The sequence below is a fragment of the Leucoraja erinacea genome, chromosome 19, assembly GCF_028641065.1.
Source record: "Leucoraja erinacea ecotype New England chromosome 19, Leri_hhj_1, whole genome shotgun sequence".
NCBI classification, from domain to species: Eukaryota; Metazoa; Chordata; class Chondrichthyes; order Rajiformes; family Rajidae; genus Leucoraja; species Leucoraja erinaceus.
In genome coordinates this window covers 13390328-13404166 of record NC_073395.1, presented here as the reverse complement: position 1 = coordinate 13404166, position 13839 = coordinate 13390328, and the positions used below count along the sequence as shown (strand labels likewise).

Here is a 13839-nt window from a genome sequence, read left to right as displayed (position 1 = left end):
CCTGTTTTACAATCAAACTCCCCTGTTCTGTGACAATTTGTGCTCCTCGCCCTGATCCTGTGAGATTCAGATTGAATTTTGCTACGTTGTGATTTGATTTTGCTGAGTGCCCATGAAGCTCCCTGTGTTGTTATCCTGCTGATGGCAATTTCTCCTTTGACCATTCCTGCTGCTCCTCATACTTTGTCCATAAGGCTACCTCTTTATCTAGCATTTCAGATACAATACAATATTCGATGGTCATTCAGCTCAATAATAAATTCATAAGTCACAGGAGCAGAATTAGGCCATTCGGCCCATCAATCACGTGAGCCTTCCGGTTAGACCAGCATATGCCTATGCTCAGACCCCACTAGATCTCATCCTAAGTATAAGGCTATAAGAATGAGAAACATGAGTAGGGAAACTATAACTTCCAGCATTTAAAGACATTCTCCAATGCCATCCATGTCCCTGCCTTGTCCTTTTTCTATTGCTTCAAGGTCCAGCTTACAGCCATTGCCTCACAGCTCCAGTAACTCTGCTGTGATCTTGATCCCGGGAGTTGTCTGTGTGGAGCTTGCAGATTCTCCCTTTGATGGCGTAGGTTTCCCTTGGATGTTCCGGTGTTCTCCCACATCCTAAAGATGCGTGGCTTGGTAGATTAATTGGCCACTGTAAATTGCCCCTCGGATAAGAATCTGGAGGTCGGTAAGTAAACGACAATGTGGGGAGAATGAAAATGTAGGATTAGTTCAAGTGATGGGTTTGACTAAAAGGCCTGTTTCTGTGCTGTCTGACTCGTTAATTAATCTTGCCTGAAAATGCCATTAATTCTCAGCAGGTCAGGCAGCATCTGTGGAGAGTTCACGTTATAGGAGTAGAATTAGGCCATTCGGCCCATCGAGTCTCCTCCACCACTCAATCATGGCTGATCTCCGCCTCCTAATCCCATTTTCCTGTCTTCTCCCCATAAACCTTGACGCCCGTTGCAATAAAGAATTTGTTTATCTTTGCCTTAAATATCCACTGACTTGGCCTCCACAGCCCTCTGTGGCAATGAGTTCCACAGATTAACTACCCTCTGACTAAAGAAGTTCCTCTTCACCTACCATCAAAAAGAGCGCCCTTTAATTCTGAGGCAATGACTACTGGTCCTAGACTCTCCCACCAGTGAAAACACCCTTTCCACATCCACTGTATCAATGCCTTTCATTATTCTGCAAGTTTCAATGAGGTCCCCTCTCAACCTTCTAAAATCCAGCGAATAGAGGCCCAATGCTGGCAAAAGCTCATCATATGCTAACCCACTCATTCCTGGAATCATTCTTGAGAGGGGTGCTAATTTGATCGCAATTAATAACTTTTCACCAATACCTTGTTGTAAAGAATTCCAAAGATCTACAACCTCGTGCTCTTGAGCAATTTCTTCTCTTCTCAGTCTGAAAGGACAAAATCCCAGGTCTTTTCAATTCTGGTCATTTCTCTCAGCATCTTGATTCCTAGAAATTGCATCCCATTGCACAAGTTTCATCAGCACCATGTGGCTGAAAATTGATTTAACCTGGAATGAATACGTTTGGGTAAATTGGTTTGCAAACATTTCTCAGTCAAGCACCGTTCATTGCCGATTCAATTGAGTGAAACATAGAAAATAGGTGCAGGAGTAGGCCATTCGGCTCTTCGAGCCAGCATCGCCATTTAATATGATCATGGCTGCTCCTACAAAATCAGTACCCCATTCCTGCTTTTTCCTCGTATCCCTTAATTCCTTTAGCCCTAAGAGCTAAATCTGACTCCAGGCTTCCTATCTGGTGTCACCTTCACTACACTAGTATGATTTTCACATTGGGGAACGCCAGTGATTATATTCCCTGGGCGCCCCTCCTTTGAGAATGTTCCTGGGCATTGCCAAGGCATGACCATGGTACACATCACCAGCCTGGAAGGTTCATATTGGTAAAATCTCATCTAAATCCCTGGGCTCTTCCTGCTCTTATCTGTTGTATAGTTGATCCAGGCAACGCACCTACAAATACATGTAATGTGCAACTCCCAGTTCATTGCAACTGGCTCAGGACTGATGTGAAAGCAGATTTTGATGTATCCATTGGGGATTATCCAATCTGTATTAAATGGTCCTCGTAAGAAAGCTCATCGCCTCAGGAATCGGTGGAGTAGGCTTGCATATTGTTCTCTATTCACTGTACAGTGAGAGAACAAGATTTTTGTTCTTAATTAATTTTGTGAGGGGGACTGGTGTCTCTTGGCAGGCTGGCATTCATTGCTTATTCCTCAAGGCTCTTGAGAGGGCCTTGCATTGAATCACAGCTATTCTTCTGGTGAAGGTGCTGTCACATGGGGAGTTCCAGGATTCTGTTCGAGATGAAGGAACAGCAATATTTTTCCATGTCTGGATGGGGTACAACTTGGAGAGGAACCTGCAGGATGGGCTTCCCTTGCCCTCTTTGAAGTGCTGACTTTGGAATGTTCTGCCGGGGTAGCCAGGACAAGGAACTGCAGTTCATTGTGTAGATGGTTTGCCTTGCAGCTACCATGTGCTAGCAGCGGAGGGAATGGATGTTTCGGATGACTGATGAGATGCAAATCAAGTGAGCTGATTTGTCCTGAATGGTGCTGATTGTGGGACTGGTTCTCTGGTGCTGTGAGTTAGCTGTGGCTGACTGCACCACTGTACTGTTTGATGGTCTGTGATTTCTCACAAGCAGCCCTATGCTCTGGCTGGAACACTGAGAAACACCATAGCCATGACCTCTATAGGTAATAATAATAATAATAATAAACTTTATTATGGACTCGAGGTCCAGACAAGGGGCAACATTACATTAAAAAATGCATTGCATATTAAAAAATATCATAAAGTACATATAAATATGTACTTATTATATCACTTATAAAAGCTTCATAAATTATATTTAAAAAAACACAATACATGAGTTATTAATCCAGATAAAAAGAATGATCAATGTCCGACAATGATACCAGTGTCTCCACAGCTGGGATTCATAGCGTGTAGTGCTAACCCTTACGTTTGACAAGGCCACAATAATCACAAAGTAGCTCAGGAACACGAATTAGACTAATCCCATTTACTAGCACTTATTTCATAACCTTCTAAGCATGGACAATTTCAAGTGTTCATCCAGATACTTCTTAACCGTTGAAGTACCTGCCGTTACCACCCACTCACTCAGTGTCTTCCATATTTCAGCCACTTTCTGGCAGAAAAAGGCTCTTCCCCAGATTCACTCTAAATTTCTATCCTTTACCCTCAATCTACAAAGAGGAGTTTTTCCTCTGTTATTCAGCCAACATTAATCTCTCGGCCAACATCACTAATCGCAAGCCTGAAGGAGGGTTCCGACCCAAAACATTACCCATCCATTTCTCCAGAGATGCTGCCTGACCAGCTGAGTAACTCCAGCACTTTGTGTCTATCTAATACACTAATAGCAACATCATTTTGCTTTCAAACTCTAGGAACTGTCGGCAGCAAAAAATGTCTACCTAAAAGTTGTCTGCGGGCATTAGAAACGGGTAAAAGTGAACTGCCAGTAATTTGATAATTTAGTCGGGTTTAGTTTCGAGATGCAGCCTGGAAATAGGCCCTTTGGCCCACTGAGTCCATGCCAATCATCCATCACCTGTTCACATTAGTTCTATTGAATTGAATGATACGGTCTGGAAACAGGCCCTTTGGTACATGTTGGCAACTGATCGCCCGTTCACACAAGTTCTTTGTTGTTTCACTTCCTCATCCACTCCTTGAGCACATGTTGTAATTTACAAAAGCCAATTAACCTGCAAACGCACACGTCTTTGGAATATGAGAGGAAACTGGAGCACCTGGAGGAAACCCACACATGACAATAAACTTGAACTTGACCTTGAACATGCACTGGGAGAAGGTGCAAACTCCACATTGACACACTTGAGGTTGGGTTTGAACCTGAGTCTATGGCTCTTCACGCTGCCCTGGCAGGGCTACCAACATTATCAAGGATGAGTCTCATCCCCGTCGCTCTGTCTTTCCCCCCCCTCTTCCATTAGGCAAGAGGTGCAGAAGCGTGAAAACACACACCTCAAAATTCAGCAACAATTTCTTCCCAGCTGTTATCGGGCAGCTGAACCATCCTATTAACAACTAGAGAGCAGTCCTGATCTACTATCTACCTCATTGGAGTCCCTCAGACCATCTTAATTGAACTTTACTGGACTTTTCTTGCAATAAATTTTATTCCCTTTATCATGTATCTGTACACTGTGGATGGTTGATCTGTAATCATGTATAGTCTTTCTGCTGACTGGTTAGCACATTACAAAAGTTTTTACTGTACCTTGGTACCCGTAACAATAAACGGAGCTAAACTGTGACACAACAGGTCATTGTTCAGATAATTTTTTAAACCTGTATGAATCAAGAATTAGACATTTAAACATGGGATGTCCTGTCCTGGTGAAGATGTTTTGGTAGACATTGCATGGCTAATGTTGTGATTGAAATGGAGCTTGTTACATGACATCAGTTGCTTACTATTGGAATCTAATGGTGCGCGGTTAATGTTGCCCATAACATTGCCATCATTGTTTTTAAAATGCAGTTGTGATGTTCTGCAAAAGGCAAGAAGGCAAATTGCAAATCTGTCTTCCTTGTCTGATTTGGAAAATGTCCAATGGTGTGAGTTTGGTAAAAAGAAACCTTCACTTGTGTGGCACTTTTATCTGGTGTCGGCAGCCCCCAGCGCTGGGAATGTGCCCATGAACGTCATGCAGCAAGGTCTCTGTACACTGGTTAGCACTTTACTATTTGTAGCTTTTTGTTAGTTTGGAGACATTAAATGGATGGACAATAAAATTCCAGGTCATCCATCGCTTCGCAATGAAGTGATGATGTTTTGAGAGACAGCATGAAAACAAGCCCTTCAGCCCACCGAGTTTGCAGCGATCACCCCCCCACACTAGCACTGTTCTACACACTAGGGATGATTTACAGAAGCCAATTAACCTACAAACCTGTACACCTTTGGAGCATGGGAGGAAACTGGAGCCCTTGGAGAAAACCCACGCAGGTCACAGTGAAGGTAGACACAAATGCTGGAGAAACTCAGCGGGTGAGGCAGCATCTATGGTGCGAAGGAAATAGGCAACGTTTCGGGTCGAAACCCTTCTTCAGACTAGGATGGGACTATTTCCCTGGAATGAAAGGGGGTAACAACTGATCTTAGAAACATCGAAAAATAAGTGCTGGAGTAGGCTATTCGGCCCATCGTGCCAGCACCGCCAATCAATATGATCATGGCTGATCGTCTAAAATCAGTACCCGGTTCCTGCTTTTTCATTCATTCATTTATTTATTGTCATTCGACAAAAACATGCTTCCACATGAATCATGAACGAAATTTGTACTCGGGTCCGAGCAGCGTAATAGTGCAGTAAGACGTCAATAAAGTGCAGTAAAGACATCAATAAATTTTAACGTATAAAAACCTTCCACAATAAATCTAAATAATAATGAGCCTATAAATGAGTAATAACAAGTAAAAAGCAGCATGGTTAAAGGACAGCAGCATAATAATGTCCATAGCAGCAGCAGCAGTAGCAGCAGAGGTAGTGAGGGTTCAGTCAGTGAGGAAGGGAGTTTAAAAGTCTCACTGCCTCGGGGATGAAACTGGCTTTTAGCCTTGTTGTCCTGGCCTTTATGCTGCGCAGCCTTCTTCCTGAGGGGAGAGAGGCAAAGAGTCCATTTGCCGGCTGGGTGGGGTCCTTCATGATATTTGAGGCTCTTCTCTTGCACCTGCTGATGTAAATGTCCTCAATGGCAGGGAGGCAGTTATTTGTGATTTTTTGGGGGGGGGGCATATTTGACCACCCTCTGCAACGCCTTCCTGTCAGCAACAGGGCAGTTTCCGTACCACACTGTGATACACGATGTGAGGACGCTCTCCGCCACACACCCGTAAAATGATGTCAGGTCTGGGGTGCTGAGACCAGCACGCTTCAGCTTTCTCCAGAAGTGAAGGCGTAGGTGGACTTTTTTAATGATGCTAGCCGTGTTGCAGGTCCAGGTGAGGTCGTTAGAAATGTGCACCCCCAGATATTTAAAACTGAACACCATCTAAACAGCTTCTCCTCTGATGTAGAGGGGAGGTGGGTGTGGCACCTTTCCTGAAGTCCACAATCACCTCCTTTGTCTTCCCCCACGTTGATGTAGAGGTTGCTTGCTTTACACCAGACTTCAAGTTCTCCTACCTCCTGTCTGTAGCCTGACTCGTCATAGTGGGAGATTAATCCCATCACGGCCGTGTAATAGAAACATTGAAACATAGAAAATAAGTGCAGGAGTAGGCCATTCGGCCCTTTGAGCCTGCACCGCCATTCGATATGATCATGGCTGATCATCCAACTCAGTATCCCATCCCTGCCATCTCTCCATACCCCCTGATCCCTTTAGCCACAAGGGCCACATCTAACGCCCTCTTAAATATAGTGTCATCTGCAAATTTCACAATATGACTGTTCGGGTGTTTTCCCCATATCCCTTCATTCCTCTAGCCTTAAAAGCTACGTCTAACTCTCTCTTAGAGGTTTATAAAAAAAATAATGAGGGGCATTGATAGGGTAGATGGTGGCAGTTTTTCCCTGGGCTGGGGTAATCTAAAAGTAGACGACATAGAATCAAGGCGAGAGGAGAAAAGTTGGTGAGAGGAGAAAAGTTTTCAAAAGGATCTGAGGGGCAAGTTCTTCCACGCAAGGGTGTTGGGTAAATGGAACAAACTGCCAGAGGAGATGATGAAGGTGGCTGCAATTACAAAATTTAAAAAACTTTTGGCCAGGTACATGGATAGGAAATATTTGGAGTGCTACTGGCCAAATGTGATGAACGTACGTAGCATTGCCTGCACTGACATGGACAAGTTGGGCGGAAGGACCTGTTTCCGTGTTAAATTGCTCTATGAACCTATGATCTCATCGCATGAATACACTGCATGTAAACACTATGTGTAAGGAGTCCCTTGATGTTGTTGGAGTAAACAGCAGTGTTCAGCGTTCCAATTGGTAGAGTCAGTAGGGCTACTGTGCCCAAAGGCAGGTGAACTGGGCATCTTCAAAGAAAATGACATGATGTTCCTTGTTATGATTTATATTTGTTCTAATTTGTATGCATTTCTATGACATCACTGTGACGCTACCTAATGCAAAGTCTTGACTTTACATGAGACTTCAACTGTGATTTTTATTTTTTGTTGCAAGTTGAATTTTATTTTTTGTTTCAGTTGAATTGACTGTTTGTTGTTGGGATACACAGGAGCTGGTGAATTGTGAGCACACTGTCACAAACATAAACAATAACCCAGCCCATAAATGAAAAGGGGGAGCTGAGAAAATCAGAGACAAACATATATGGCACTGCTGATGAATGCCATTAGGGTGGCACAGCGGTAGAGTTGCTGCCTTGCCGAACCAGCAGGTCGAGGAACAGCTTCTTTCCGGCCGCTGTCACTCTACTAAACAACGTACCTCGGTGACTGCCAATCACCCCCCCCCCCCCTCCGGACACTTATTATTTATTTTTTTTATTCAAATCGTTTGCTATGTCGCTCTTCAAGGGAGATGCTAAATGCATTTCGTTGTCTCTGTACTGTACACTGACAATGACAATTAAAATTGAATCTGAATCTGAATCTGCCTTACAGCGCCAGAAACCCGGGCTTGATCCTGGGTTTGTACGGGTGCTGTCTGTATGGAGTTTGCATGTTCTCCCCGGGTGCTCCGGTTTCCTCCTACAATCCAAAGATGTACAGATTTGTAGGTTAATTGGCTTTTGGTAAAATTTGCAAATTGTCACTAGTGTGTAGGATAGTGTTAATATATGGGGGTTGCTGGTCAGCATGGACTCGGTGGGCCGAAGGGCCTGTTTCCATGCTCTAGGAATAGGTAAAGTTTTGGGTTGAGACCCTTCTTCAGAATGAGAGTCGCGGGGAAAGGGAAGAGAGAAAGGACAAATGAAATGCCAAAAGCAATGATAATCAAGGAAAGGTAGAGCCCACAATGGTCCATTGCCAGCTGTGGGATAGGTGATAACGAGTTAAATTGAAACTCAACAGGACAACAGTGAAACTAGTATGACGACTAGGGTGAGGGAGGGGTGGAGAGAGAGGAGATGCAATGTTTACTTGTGGTTACGTTGTTGTTCCTCCAATTTGCATTTGGCTTCACTCTGACACAGTGGAGGAGGTTCAGTGCACAAAGGTCAGAATGACAATGAAGAGGAGTTAAAATGTTTGGCAACCGGGAACTGTGAGCCTGCAGGTTTATAACATAATACTCTGAAGGCAGCATCAACAGGACAGGTTGAGCAATTAAGGCCAACAGATCAGATCAAAGTTCTGAAGTCCTGTTGCATTGAGTTAAGAATAGTAATGGACCATTACTATCGTAATGGGAGGAGTGGGCTGGAAGCACGTTTCCATCCTCGGTAAAGCTGGATTGTGTAAATGTAGTAGACAAAGCTGAAACATTTATCAGCAGCTGATGCTAAAAACTGGGAGCAGATGCTACAAACTGGTCTCTGCTGGGAATCCCATTAATAAGAAAACAAGTCTTCAGCCAAGTCACAATGTTTAGAAGGTATCATTGACTGTGCCATCAATTGCATTCAGCAGTAACTTGCTCACTGATACTCAGATTGTGTTTCAGCAAGGCCATTTGACTCCACACAGTTCATCCCCAGTGTAAACATGAGCAGAGAGATAAGTTCCACAGGTACGGTGCGAAGGAGGCCTCCTTGACAATGGACCAGGAGCCCCAGTAGGATTGTCAATGGGAATTGTAGTGAGTGAGGGGGTGTTGGGGGTGGGGGAGAAGCAAATGCAAACTCTGGTATTGTCTTAAATAGTCCAAAGAAAGATGGCTGTGATATATTTCTTTGTTGAAGTTTAGTTTAGTGATACAGCAGGGAAACTGACCCTTTGGACCACAGAGTCCACACCAACCAGTGATTCCTGCACACTAACACTATCACACACACACACACACACACACACACACACACACACACACACACACACACACACACACACACACACACACACACACACTAGGGATAATTTACAATTTCACTGAAGCCAATTAGCCTACAAACCTGCACATCTTTGGAGAGTGGAAGGAAACCAGAGCACCCAGAGAAAACCCACGCAGGTCACAGGGTGGACGTACAATCAGCACCCGTAGTTAGGATTGAACCAGGTCTCTGGCGCTGTGAGGCAGCAACTCTGCCACTATGCAGAGTTGCCCATAGTTCCCATTTTAATTAATGCCTGTGTTCCATATAATTCCATAATGGTTTCAGTAGCCTGTATTCGACTCAAACCTCTCAAAGTGGTTGTTACTTAAATTAAGTGGATTTGGAAATCATTCTGTCAGAGGAAATAGAGATAAGAAATAAATAAAATATCATGCCACCAATATCCTAACTATTTTTTTTTAACTGGCTGCTCTGGGACTGGGTGGAACTGCACCAGAGATTCTAATCTGTAATGCCCCTGTCCCACTTAGGAAACCTGAACAGAAATCTCTGGAGACTGCGCTCCACCCAAGGTTTCCGTGCGGTTCCCGGAGGTTTTTGTCAGTCTCCCTACCTGCTTCCACTACCTGCAACTCCGGCAAGCACCTGCAATCTCCGGGAACCGCACGAAAACCTTGGGTGGGGCGCAAAGTCTCCAGAGGTTTCCGTTCAGGTTTCCTAAGCGGGACAGGGGCATAAGCCTTTATGCGACACAAAGAGCGAGTTCTCCAAAGACGTACAGGTTTGTAGGTTAATGGCTTGGTGTAAATGTAAATTGTAACTAGTGGGTAGGAAAGTGTTAATGTGTGGGATTCTGTGCGCCTGTTTCCGTGCTGTATCTCTAAAACTAAACTAAACTAAATGAAAAGAGGGAGTAGTTTCTATCTATGTACCTGTGGACTGAGTTGATCCTGAGATGTTACAGGACACAGGGTGCAAATTGGTTGATGCAGAATGGTGATGTTCTGTACCTTCAACTCTGAGGATGAACCTTTGCCCTGCAATGAATAGGAAGTCCCTTCAAACACCTTGATTACCCTCTATAATGTTTGGGACGAAGACCCATCAATTATTAATTTTCCTCTGTGCTCCACAATTTGAGATTTGTGATAGAAAAAATCGCATGTGGTTAAAGTGCACTTTGTCAGATTTTATTAAAGGGCATTTTTATACATTTTGGTTTCATCATGTGGAAATTACAGCTGTGTTTATACATAGTCTCCCATTTTAGGGCACCATAATGTTAGGGGCACATGGCTTCACAGGCGTTCGTAATTGATCAGATGTGTTTAATTGCCTCCTTAATGCAGGTATAAGAGAGCTCTCAGCACCTAGACTTTCCTCCAGTCTTTCTATCATCTTAGGCAACTTTTATTGCTGTTTATCAATTATCAACATGAGGACCAAAGTTGTGCCAATGAAAGTCAAATAAGTCATTATGAGACTGATAAACAAGAATAAAATTGTTAGAGACATCAGCCAAACCTTAGGCTTACCCAAATCAACTGTTTGGAACATCATTAAGAAGAAAGAGCACTGGTGAGCTTAATAATCGCAAAGGGACTGGTAGGTCAAGGAAGACCTCCACGGATGATGGACCTCCACAGCTTTTCCTTATTATAGAGAGAAGAATTCTCTCTATAAATAAAGAAAAATCCCTAAACACCTGTCTGACAGATCGGAAACTCTCCCCAGTAGTAAGGTGTGGATTTGTCAATGACCACTGTCCGCAGAAGACTTCATGAACAGAAATACAGAGGCTGCACTGCAAGATGCAAACCAGTGGTAAAAATAGGATGGCCAGGCTACAGTTTGCCAAGAAGTACTTAAAACAGCAACCACAGTTCTGGAAAAAGGTCTTGTGGGCAAATAAGATGAAGATTAACAGATATCTGAGTGATGGCAAGAGCAAAATATGGAGGAGAGAAGGAACTGCCCAAGATCCAAAGCATACCACCTCATCTGTGAAACACGGAGGTGGGGTGTTGAGGCCTGGGCATGTATGGCTGCTGAAGGTACTGGCTCACTTATCTTCATTGATGATACAACTGCTGATGGTAGTAGCATAATGAATTCTGAAGTGTATAGACACATCCTATCTGCTCAAGTTCAAACAAATACCTCAAAGCTCATTGGCTGGCGGTTCATTCTACAGCAAGACAATGATACCAAACATACTAAAGCAACAAAGGAGTTTTTCAAAGCTAAAAAATGGTCAATTCTTGAGTGGCCAAGTCAATCACCCGATCTGAACCTAATTGAGCATACCTTTTATATGCTGAAGAGAAAACTGAAGGGGCCAAGCCCCCAAAACAAGCATAAGCTAAAGATGGCTGCAACACAGGCCTGGCAGAGCATCACCGGAGAAGACACCCAGGAACTGGTGATGTCCATGAATCGCAGATTTCAAGCATTCATTGCATGCAAATGATATGCAAAAAAATACTAAACATGACTACTTTTATTTACATGCTTCATTTACATGATATTGTTGTGTCCCAAACATTATGGTGTCCTGAAACGAGGGGACTATGTATAAACACTGTTGTACTTTCTACAAATTGTGGAGTATAGAGGCAAATAAATAAATGATGGGTCTTTGTCCCAAACATTATGGAGGGCACTGTACCATTATACTCTGGCAAAGTTGGATTCTAGTTATCAATAAATCAATGCCTTCCAAGACATATCTACCTGGTTGATCTGTACCTCATCCCCTGGCTTAATCTGCTTCCTTCATCTACTGAACTACTGAGGCGGTAATGTTACCATCGACACATTTCAGTCTCTAACTTGCCAAGCAGCTGGCAAAAGCCACAACTACTACTACTGTGGGGGGAGGGGATCCTGACTATGGGTGCTGTCTGTATGGAGTGATCCCCATGACCGCGTGGGTTTTCCGCGGGTGCTCCGGTTTCCTCCCACATCCGTACAGGTACAGGTTTGCATGATAATTTGGCTTTGGTAAAAATTGTAAATTGTCGCTAGTGTGTGTAGGCTAGTGTTAGTATATGGGGATCACTGATCGGCGTGGGCCGAAGGGCCTGTTTCTGCGCTGTATCTCCAATGTTAAAGTTAATTAACTGGTTTTTAATGTTTGTGGGAACTTCATTCAGGTAATTATTGGTGGTTACAAATTCCGCATTTAGCCATGCACTGACATGAATCTCTTATGTCACCAGCTGCAATGCACAACCTCTCCCAAAACCACAAATTGAATATGTAGGTAGGAACTGCAGATACTGGTTTATACCGAAGATGGATACAAAATGCTGGGTTTTAACTCAGCGGGTCAGGCAGCATATCTGGGGGAAAGGAACAGGTATTGGGTCAGACCTCTTATTCAGACTGAAAGATGGGCGGGGAGGGGGTGGGGGAGGGAACAAAACAGAGCTAGCAACATGACCTCACGAAGGGTTGAGTCCATAATGGCCCACTGTTGGCGGGAGAGGATTGCAAATTGAATAATTGTATGTAATAACATGTCTGACGTTGGATATCACGGGAGTGTTGAAAGGAAAGGATGCAACAGTTGTATAAAGGTGCAGATTTGACTAATCAATGGCTCTCTGACATTTTAATCTTTAAACTGTTAAGTCCTTTACTTCGATGCTGTGACTACAAATCATTTATGGTAAACTTGCAAGCAAAGGCGTCAATCCAATTCATTGGTGATTAAGGTTCAAAGAGAAAATTACGCAAGTTGTAGGAGGTGAATTAGTGTGCCTCCTCCCATGACGTAATTATTTCAATGACTTGTGGCTGTAACTATTCATGGAATGTTGCTATAGGAACACATAAAGATTGTTGTTTTTCTGCAGTTTGTTTTGGCACTGTGTGTATCGGTTCTTCAAAGACAATTGATGTGACGCTTCAAAATAGAATTACGCTGCAGTTAAATCTCGGCCATGATCTGACCCTCAGTATTGGTAAACCGGTCATTTCAAGTGAAGAGGCAGGCTTACAACTGAAAGGCACAAAGTACTGAAACAACTCAGCAGGTCAGGTAGTATATGAAGGATGACGTTTTCGGTTGGGATTCCAGACCAATGAAGGGTCCCAACTCAAAATGCCTGCCTGACCTGCTGAGTTAGTCCAGCATTTTGTTTAAACCCTATCTTTGGTTTAAACCAGCATCTGCAGTTCCTTCCTACACATGATACCTGACCTGCTGAGTTACTACAGCACTTTGTGGCATTTTTAATACAAGAGAGGTGTTCATGGTGCCTTGCCGTGTACAAGTAACCAGCTCCATCTCCTATGTTACAGCATTATCTGATGCACACTTTGCAATTCTTAAATGCATTGACAATAATATTGATAGACAAATCAATGGCACTTAAAGCGGCTGCTGGAGGTTGGCACGTCAGAGTGCGTGCGAGCTCCTTCTAACTCCATGCTGGTCGTAAAGTCATACAGCACAGACATATGGCTCTTTACCAGCCGTCAAATGCCCACTTACAGTGATCCTACACACTTCCCTTATGTTATCAGGCTTCTGATCAGTTCTTCCATAAGCTAGGGTGCTGTCCGATTCACCTTTTTCCCCATTGCAGACATTGGACTTTGTCTATGGAACTGCAACACTACAATGTTAAGAACTATATTCTGCACTCTGTATCTTCCTCTTCGTTCTATCTGTTTTACTTTAGTTTGGCCTGATTGTGTTTATGTATAATGCATCAGATCTGTTTGGATGGCCTGCAAAACGAAGCTTTTCACTGTACCTCAGTGCACGTGGTCCCCCACATTCCCAATCAACTCTACCCAGATTT

The 13839-nt window shown here is 43.5% G+C and overlaps 1 protein-coding gene across 1 annotated transcript in view; it reads left to right on the top strand.

The window, feature by feature from the left end:
• Positions 1-13839, top strand: part of svopl (SVOP-like) — an 88235-nt gene that overhangs the window by 546 nt on the left and 73850 nt on the right. The gene's annotated exons all lie outside the window — the stretch shown is intronic.